The following is a 6,968-nucleotide window of genomic DNA, read 5'->3' on the forward strand; positions in this document are numbered from 1 at the left end:
ACCTCTGGAACCTCCATGTCTGGCTCTTGGACGGGACACAGAAGACCTATCAGGCCTTCCGCCAGTGATGATAGACCCAATCACTCAGGCCAGAGCCCCCTCCATGAGGTGGCTGTATGCTCTGAAGTGGCACCTCTTTGCAAATTAGTGTTCTTCTCGTGGGGAAGATCCACAGAGATACGCGGTCAGGTCTGTGTTGTCCTTCCTGCAGGAGGGGCTGGAGAGACAGCTGTCTCCCTCCACCCTGAAGGTGTACGTGGCTGCTATAACAGCGTATCACGATACACTTGATGGGAGACCCTCACGGCAGCACAACCTGATCACTTGGTTCCTCAAGGGCATGAGGAGATTGAATCAGGCCGCGCCTGATTTTCTCTTGGGATCTCTCTGTAGTCCTACCTGCCCTACAGAGAGCCCTCTTTGAGCCCCTGGAGCAGGCTGAGCTCAGCACTTTGTCACTGAAGACGGCCCTCCTGGTGGCACTCACTTCTATCAAGAGGGTTGGGACCTGCAGGCACTCTATGTCACCAGCGAGTTTAGGCTGGCACACTCTCACATGATCTTGAGACCCCGGTTACGTATCCAAAGTTCCCACCACTCCCTTTTGGGATCAGGTGGTGAAACTGCAAGCTCTACCTTCAGAGGAAGAAGACCCGGCCTTGTCGTTGCTGTGTCCAGTTCACGCCCTACGCATCTCTCTGGACCGCACGCAGAGCCTTAGATGCTCAGAGCAGCTCTTTGTCTGTTTTGAAGGGCAGCAGAAGGGGAAAGCTTTCTCCAAACAGAGGCTGGCCCATTGGATTGTGGATGCCATTTCTCTGGCTTACCAGTCACAAGAACTGCCGTGCCCTTTGGGAGTCCAGGCGCACTCCACTATAGGTGTTGCATCCTCCTGGGCACTGGCGAGGGGCGCCTCTCTAACAGACATATGCAGGGCAGCGGGTTGGGCTACACCCAATACCTTTGCAAGGTTCTACAACCTGCTCATAGAACCGGTTTCGACCCGAGTGTTACGGGGTAACAACAGGTAGGCTGGGCAGACTGTCGGGTGTATCGCTTTCCCCTTTCAAGGTGACAATGTGCGCTATCTTTTCCACAGCAGTTCCCTGCAACTGGTGAACACTGGACACCTCTTTAATTTCTTAAGCACTATTCGGTGACAAACTCGGCGGAGGAGTAACACCGCCAGGCCCAGTACTCGTGGTATGCCCCTTTTCAGGTGAGCCCGCGTACTTGGGCTCAGAACTTCATATGTGGTGATTCCCCCCTCGGTAATCCCGTATGATGCGTTTCCACTGTTTGGTTTCCCCTCAGGTGAACCCTGTGTTTCCCCTCGACAGAGCTCTGCTCTACCTCGGCCACTGTTGCTGTGTACCTTCTCCATAGATAGGGTCTTCCCCAGTGGCATCATTCCATACGTGAACTTCCCCTTCGGTAAGTCAATGTGAGGTATTCTCCACATGTTAATCTCCCTCCGGTAGGATGTGGTCTCCGTAGTGCTCTCCCTCCTGGAGAGGGAAGAGCACATCCCCAGTGCTATTCTAGCAGGTGCTTGGCGGGAAATTGCTTAATACAAAAATCAGGAAAGGCCACCGCCTGTAGCCTCCTCGGGTAAGTGCCTACTCCCACCAGGGAGACACCTTACCAAACTTGCTGGAAGGTCACGATATGGTCATGTCCACTCCTCCATACCTCGTGACACGGTTCAGTGCCTGAAGCGTTTCATATAGGAACCCCTAGTGTCACTACATCGACACAACGTCAAGTGAGTGACAGACAGGGAACCTCTTGGTTACTGATGTAACCTCTGTTCCCTGATGGAGGGAACGAGACATTGTGTCCCTCCTGCAGCAGCACTGAACTGACTGCTGACATGGCCGGGACTCTCCCTCGGCTAATCAGCACAAATCTTAATGAGTGGTGCACGCCATCTCCTTTTATGTGCAGTTGAGTTTTATATCCAAGAGTGTATGTCGGCTGAATGAAGTGGTTGCAAGGTTGTATCGAACAACTAGACTGAAAAATTCTATGAGTAATATCACTATTTTACTAAAGATGTTGAGATGCTGAGCCTCATGATGCACATGCGCTGCCATCTTGGTCTTCTTTTCAGGGCTCTCATCAGGGCTCATTGGTAAGCATTATTTTCTGCTCACTTAGTCAGGCTAGCAGTTCAGATTTTTACTTGCCCTGCCAAATTTATTATAGACCCTGTCACCAAAAAAAACAAAGTGTATGTATTGTGTCAGACATTATAGACACATATACGCAGTATACATTCATTGGAAAAGAGCAGCTTGACCATTCTGACTAATATCTCCTTTTGTGTTCCACTGAAGAAAGTAAGGCCACATCCACACTAATAATAATTTCAAAAAATTTATGCCTTTCATCCACACTAGAATGGCATTTTCCTCTCCAGAAAACAGAGACCATATGAATACTTTGGTAAACAAACAGATTAGGAAACTCAAACAGATCAGTGCAGATGTGGCCTAAGTCATGATGGTTTAAAACATCAGGAGGATGAGTAAATGATGACAGAAATGTAATTTTTGGGTGAACAAAAGCTGTAATGCTAACCACATGTCTCATCTTTCTCACTTTTCTTGGTTTAGTAAAGACAAAACATGCAGTGTTTTGGAGAAAGAAAAACAATGCTACTGTGCTGCTAATGATCTATTTATCCTAGCCAATAGCTTACCCGGCCACTGCCTTTCTCCCAGATGTTTCCTGCTCACTCATATTACCCTTCATTCTTGGCAACAGAATAGGCTGTCAGCTTTGTGCAACGGTGACAGCTCGTTCCTCAAACTTGCTCCATTCCACTGATTCCTGATCATCTTCCGCCAAACCAATTGCTTAATTTTCTGCTTGTAAGAGTTACTGCCAAACTGAGCTTAGATCAGTGTGCAAGTGTGACTTCTACAGTTCCAACATCCCACATGTTCTCCAAGACAAACTCAGTCTCAAGGACATCAGCCATCTTTAACCATCATTTATACATTGCCCCACTGGCTCTCGTTGTTCTCCCGCTACCCTGAGATTGCTTAATGTCACTAAGAATGACATACTCCATTTGCAGAGAAGGATATGAGCCGTTTTTTGCGTTGAGCCAAAAGCCAGGTTCATCCCCTTGTAATTATATAATTTAATTAATGGATGCACCCCCAGGGTAGGTTTCTTATCTGGAGTGAGCCTCATTCTTCATTTCAACCTCTCAATGTCAGATATAGAGATTTTAGGGGTTTTGCTCTCTCATCACTTTAGCACGCTTTTCCAATTCCCTCCCAAAGTTTTCCTGCAATAAGGTCTTCTTCTGTCCTCAGTCATTAGACCACTAGTTATTTTTAGGATTACACATCATGGACAGTTTTGAAGGTATTGATCTTCATATAACTACAATCTTTAAATATTATGCGCTTTCGCACATACTGTCATTTACAGTAAATTTAACAGAAATTTTAGGCTGTGTATTAAAACATAGCTGGTATTAACAACATCACTGTATTGTGCATTTTAGTTGTACATATTGAAAGGTACAGTGTTATTACTAAAGATACGGTAAATTTCATAAATGAAGAAATAAAAATACAAAGGAGTGTATTATTTACTTTCTCTCTGTGTGGGGAATTGATCAGCATAGAAATCATAATAAGCATAGTGGCCAACATTATATAAAATAATGTCTTTTTAATAAATGTATATTAAATACTAGGTGGGGATATTTGACAGCTGTGATTAGTGGTTAGTCAAAATGACAATCCACAGTGAGGATTTAAGTTCCATTCTTAAAATTTAATTCAATTGCATTGTTCAGGTGGTTTGCAATATAAAAGTCCCAAACCTTGTACCATTATCCAAAGGTGTCATACACTACCCAGACAGTAATTTAACAACTGAAAATGACAACAATTTACTTACATTTAATGTGTAGCTACATAAATCAATGTGGTGTCTCTTTAAAGGAAGTAGAGAACCTTCTTTTGGATTGCTTTCAACAATCATCTATTGTCAAAAGTCATTTGAAATGCAAAACAACAAGGACCTGATTACAGTAATTGGTTTTGGTAATATGAGAGTGTATAGATTAAATGATTTTGTTCCAGTCTGTTGACAGTCTCTTTGGAGAACAGGGAAGGCATCGCCTGTCCAGCATTTCAGTAGCAGCTTAAGTGCAAGACTTAAAATCAAATCATTTAATGATAACCTCAGCCCCAGACTATGTAATAATGTGCTTCCTGGAACTTAAAGCATTGGTGATAATTCAATAATTAGTGATTGCTGGATCAGATACTCCATTGTTAGTCCATTATTCTAACAGTTAATTTGTCCAAACCAATCAACTGTCCATGATGGCTACTCAGATGGACTGGAATAACTGATTGTAGCTTAAGACTGGAAAACCAGAATACAATTCAGTAATAGTTCGCACCTTCTATCTTATCATGTCATATGATCTTTATTTACGCAAAATATATTTACTGTCACAATTGTTGTTTTTAACACATAGATGAGTGGCTTAACCTACATTTCTCATTTGAGATGTATTAAACAGACAATTTCATGGTGAGCCAAGCATAATGATTGCCAACACACAGTTTTGCACGTCTTTTGTAGTTTGCATTATATGACCTTTAAACATCAGTGCTGCAAGTGATGATTTACAAGATTATGGGAACAATGTGTATTTACTGGTATAGCTTAATACTTATATGTACATGTATGCACACCCCATGCATTTACAAAAGGTTACAAAAATACTGCACCAACAGTGTCACTGTCTTTAACAAATTTAACAAATTTAACTATGAATATGAATTTAGCACTGCTCAATAGAGGGCTCTTGGAGAGGCAATTTCTATGGTGTGCTGGCACTGGAGATTCATTTTAAATGTGAATTTATTGAGAATTAACCCTGCATGAAAATGTTCTCTGTAGTGTGTTTGCAAGCCACCTAATCTCTCCTAACACTAGGGAATAACTAATGTGTCAGGCTGCCAAACAGACAAAACAGAAAATCAGCCTGTAGCGCAGAGGAGGGCGGGGCCGGGCGGAATGACGGACACCCAGACCCCAATCAGCCTGATGAGGCGAGCGAGGGATAAAGGCGACCGAAAACAGCAGAGAGAGAGAGAGAGAGAATTATGGGCAGCTGCCCTGTATGCGTTTGTGTGTCTTTTTATTTAATTAAATATTATTTATATTATCAAGCCGGTTCTCGCCTCCTCCTTTCCAATGATATGTTACACAGCCTTTCCCCTTCTGTCACTCACTCGAAGTTGTGTCGATGTAGTGACACAAGGGGTCACTCCTGGGAGCCCCAAACACCTCCAATCTTTGAGAAAAGGCCAATGAGAATTGGCGAGTGGAATTTGCATGCCACTCCCCCGGACATACGGGTATAAAAGGAGCTGGCTCACAACCACTCATTCAGATTTTTTCTTCGGAGCTGAGCGGTTGTGTGTCAGCGAGCTGAATTCCACTGCCGGTCCATTCACCTCAGATAGAAGCGTATGCTGTTGGATATACGGCGCATTTCAGTGGCTATCTCTCCTTCCTCACTCCTTGGGTCACATGGTCGGTGTTGGCAACTGGACACCGAGCACCTGCGACTTGGACGTCGCGAATGTGGGCCCCCCACCTTCACTCACACCCACAGCCAGACAGTTGTGATGAGTTACGAGGACGGTCAAAAAGTCCCTCCTCCCCCCGTCGCCAACCTCCCCCGATGCCGGGTACATGGAGCAAGGTAAGTGCTTTGAGGGCCCCCTCAGCGCAGCCACGAGTTCGAGATGAAGCAAGGCTCCTCAACGTGGCGTCTTGCAAATTGGTGTTGTTCCCGAGGCAAAGCCCCCTGCTCCCACGCTAGTTATGTTGCTTCCCCCCCTCTGGGATGTGGGGAACTACATGACGTCTTGTGGGGTGCTGGGGGAGGTTACGTGCGGACTGATGCACCTGCTATTACGCACGCAGCAGCTTGCTTGCACCTGCATCGGCAGTTCACGTAACATGGTCCAGCTGTTGTGGCGTTTTTCTATAGGGACCCCTAGTGTCACTACATCGACACAACATCGAGTGAGTGACAGAAGGGGAACGTCTCTGTTACTGTTGTAACCTCCGTGTCCCTCTTGCCACAACACTGTACTATCCGCTGAAATGGCCGGGACCTTATCTCGGCTCCTCAGCACAAAACCTGAATGAGTGGTTGCGAGCCAGCTCCTTTTAAACCCGTATGTCCGGGGGAGTGGCATGCAAATTCCACTCGCCAATTCTCATTGGCCTTTTCTCAAAGATTGGAGGTGTTTGGGGCTTCCAGGAGCGACCCCTAGTGTCACTACATCGACACAACATCTCATTCCCTCCATCAGGGAACGGAGGTAACAACAGTAACCGAGACGTTAATAGATGAAATGGTGCTCTAGGAATTTGGGAGTTCATATTATTTTCATGCTCGACATACTTTTCATGAAGAGGTGAAGCTACACAGTTCATCTTCTGGTATTCAAATGAAACGGAACATTTAGTACAAATATTTTATTTTGCTAATATTTTCATTATTTCACTGATATTTTCATTTTTGCTGAAGAATGGCAGGCAGATGTCCCATGGATACCACACAAGTTGATTAATGGTAAGTTGATGTAACCTTGCTAATTGCCACCCAATTTTGACAAATATAATACCAAAATAAGAATGAAAACATTTGCTGATTTATAATTTATTTACTGTCTATTCTTCAGCTGCAGACAATCAAGAGATGTATGTGTTCTAAAATTCATATATCTGCAATTATAGAAAATAGGAAACAATCACAAGTGGTTGTCTTGGTAAATTCAGACCCAGAGGCACTGCTCAAGAGATTGTGCTTTTTAGTAAGCTTCAAAAAATTGAAACCCATTTTTTTACGCATAAACTTAGACCACCAAGATTACTTATCAAAGCTAAGTGCATATATAATGGTACTG

This window comes from Myxocyprinus asiaticus, chromosome 4 (genome assembly GCF_019703515.2).
Source record: "Myxocyprinus asiaticus isolate MX2 ecotype Aquarium Trade chromosome 4, UBuf_Myxa_2, whole genome shotgun sequence".
NCBI lineage: Eukaryota > Metazoa > Chordata > Actinopteri > Cypriniformes > Catostomidae > Myxocyprinus > Myxocyprinus asiaticus.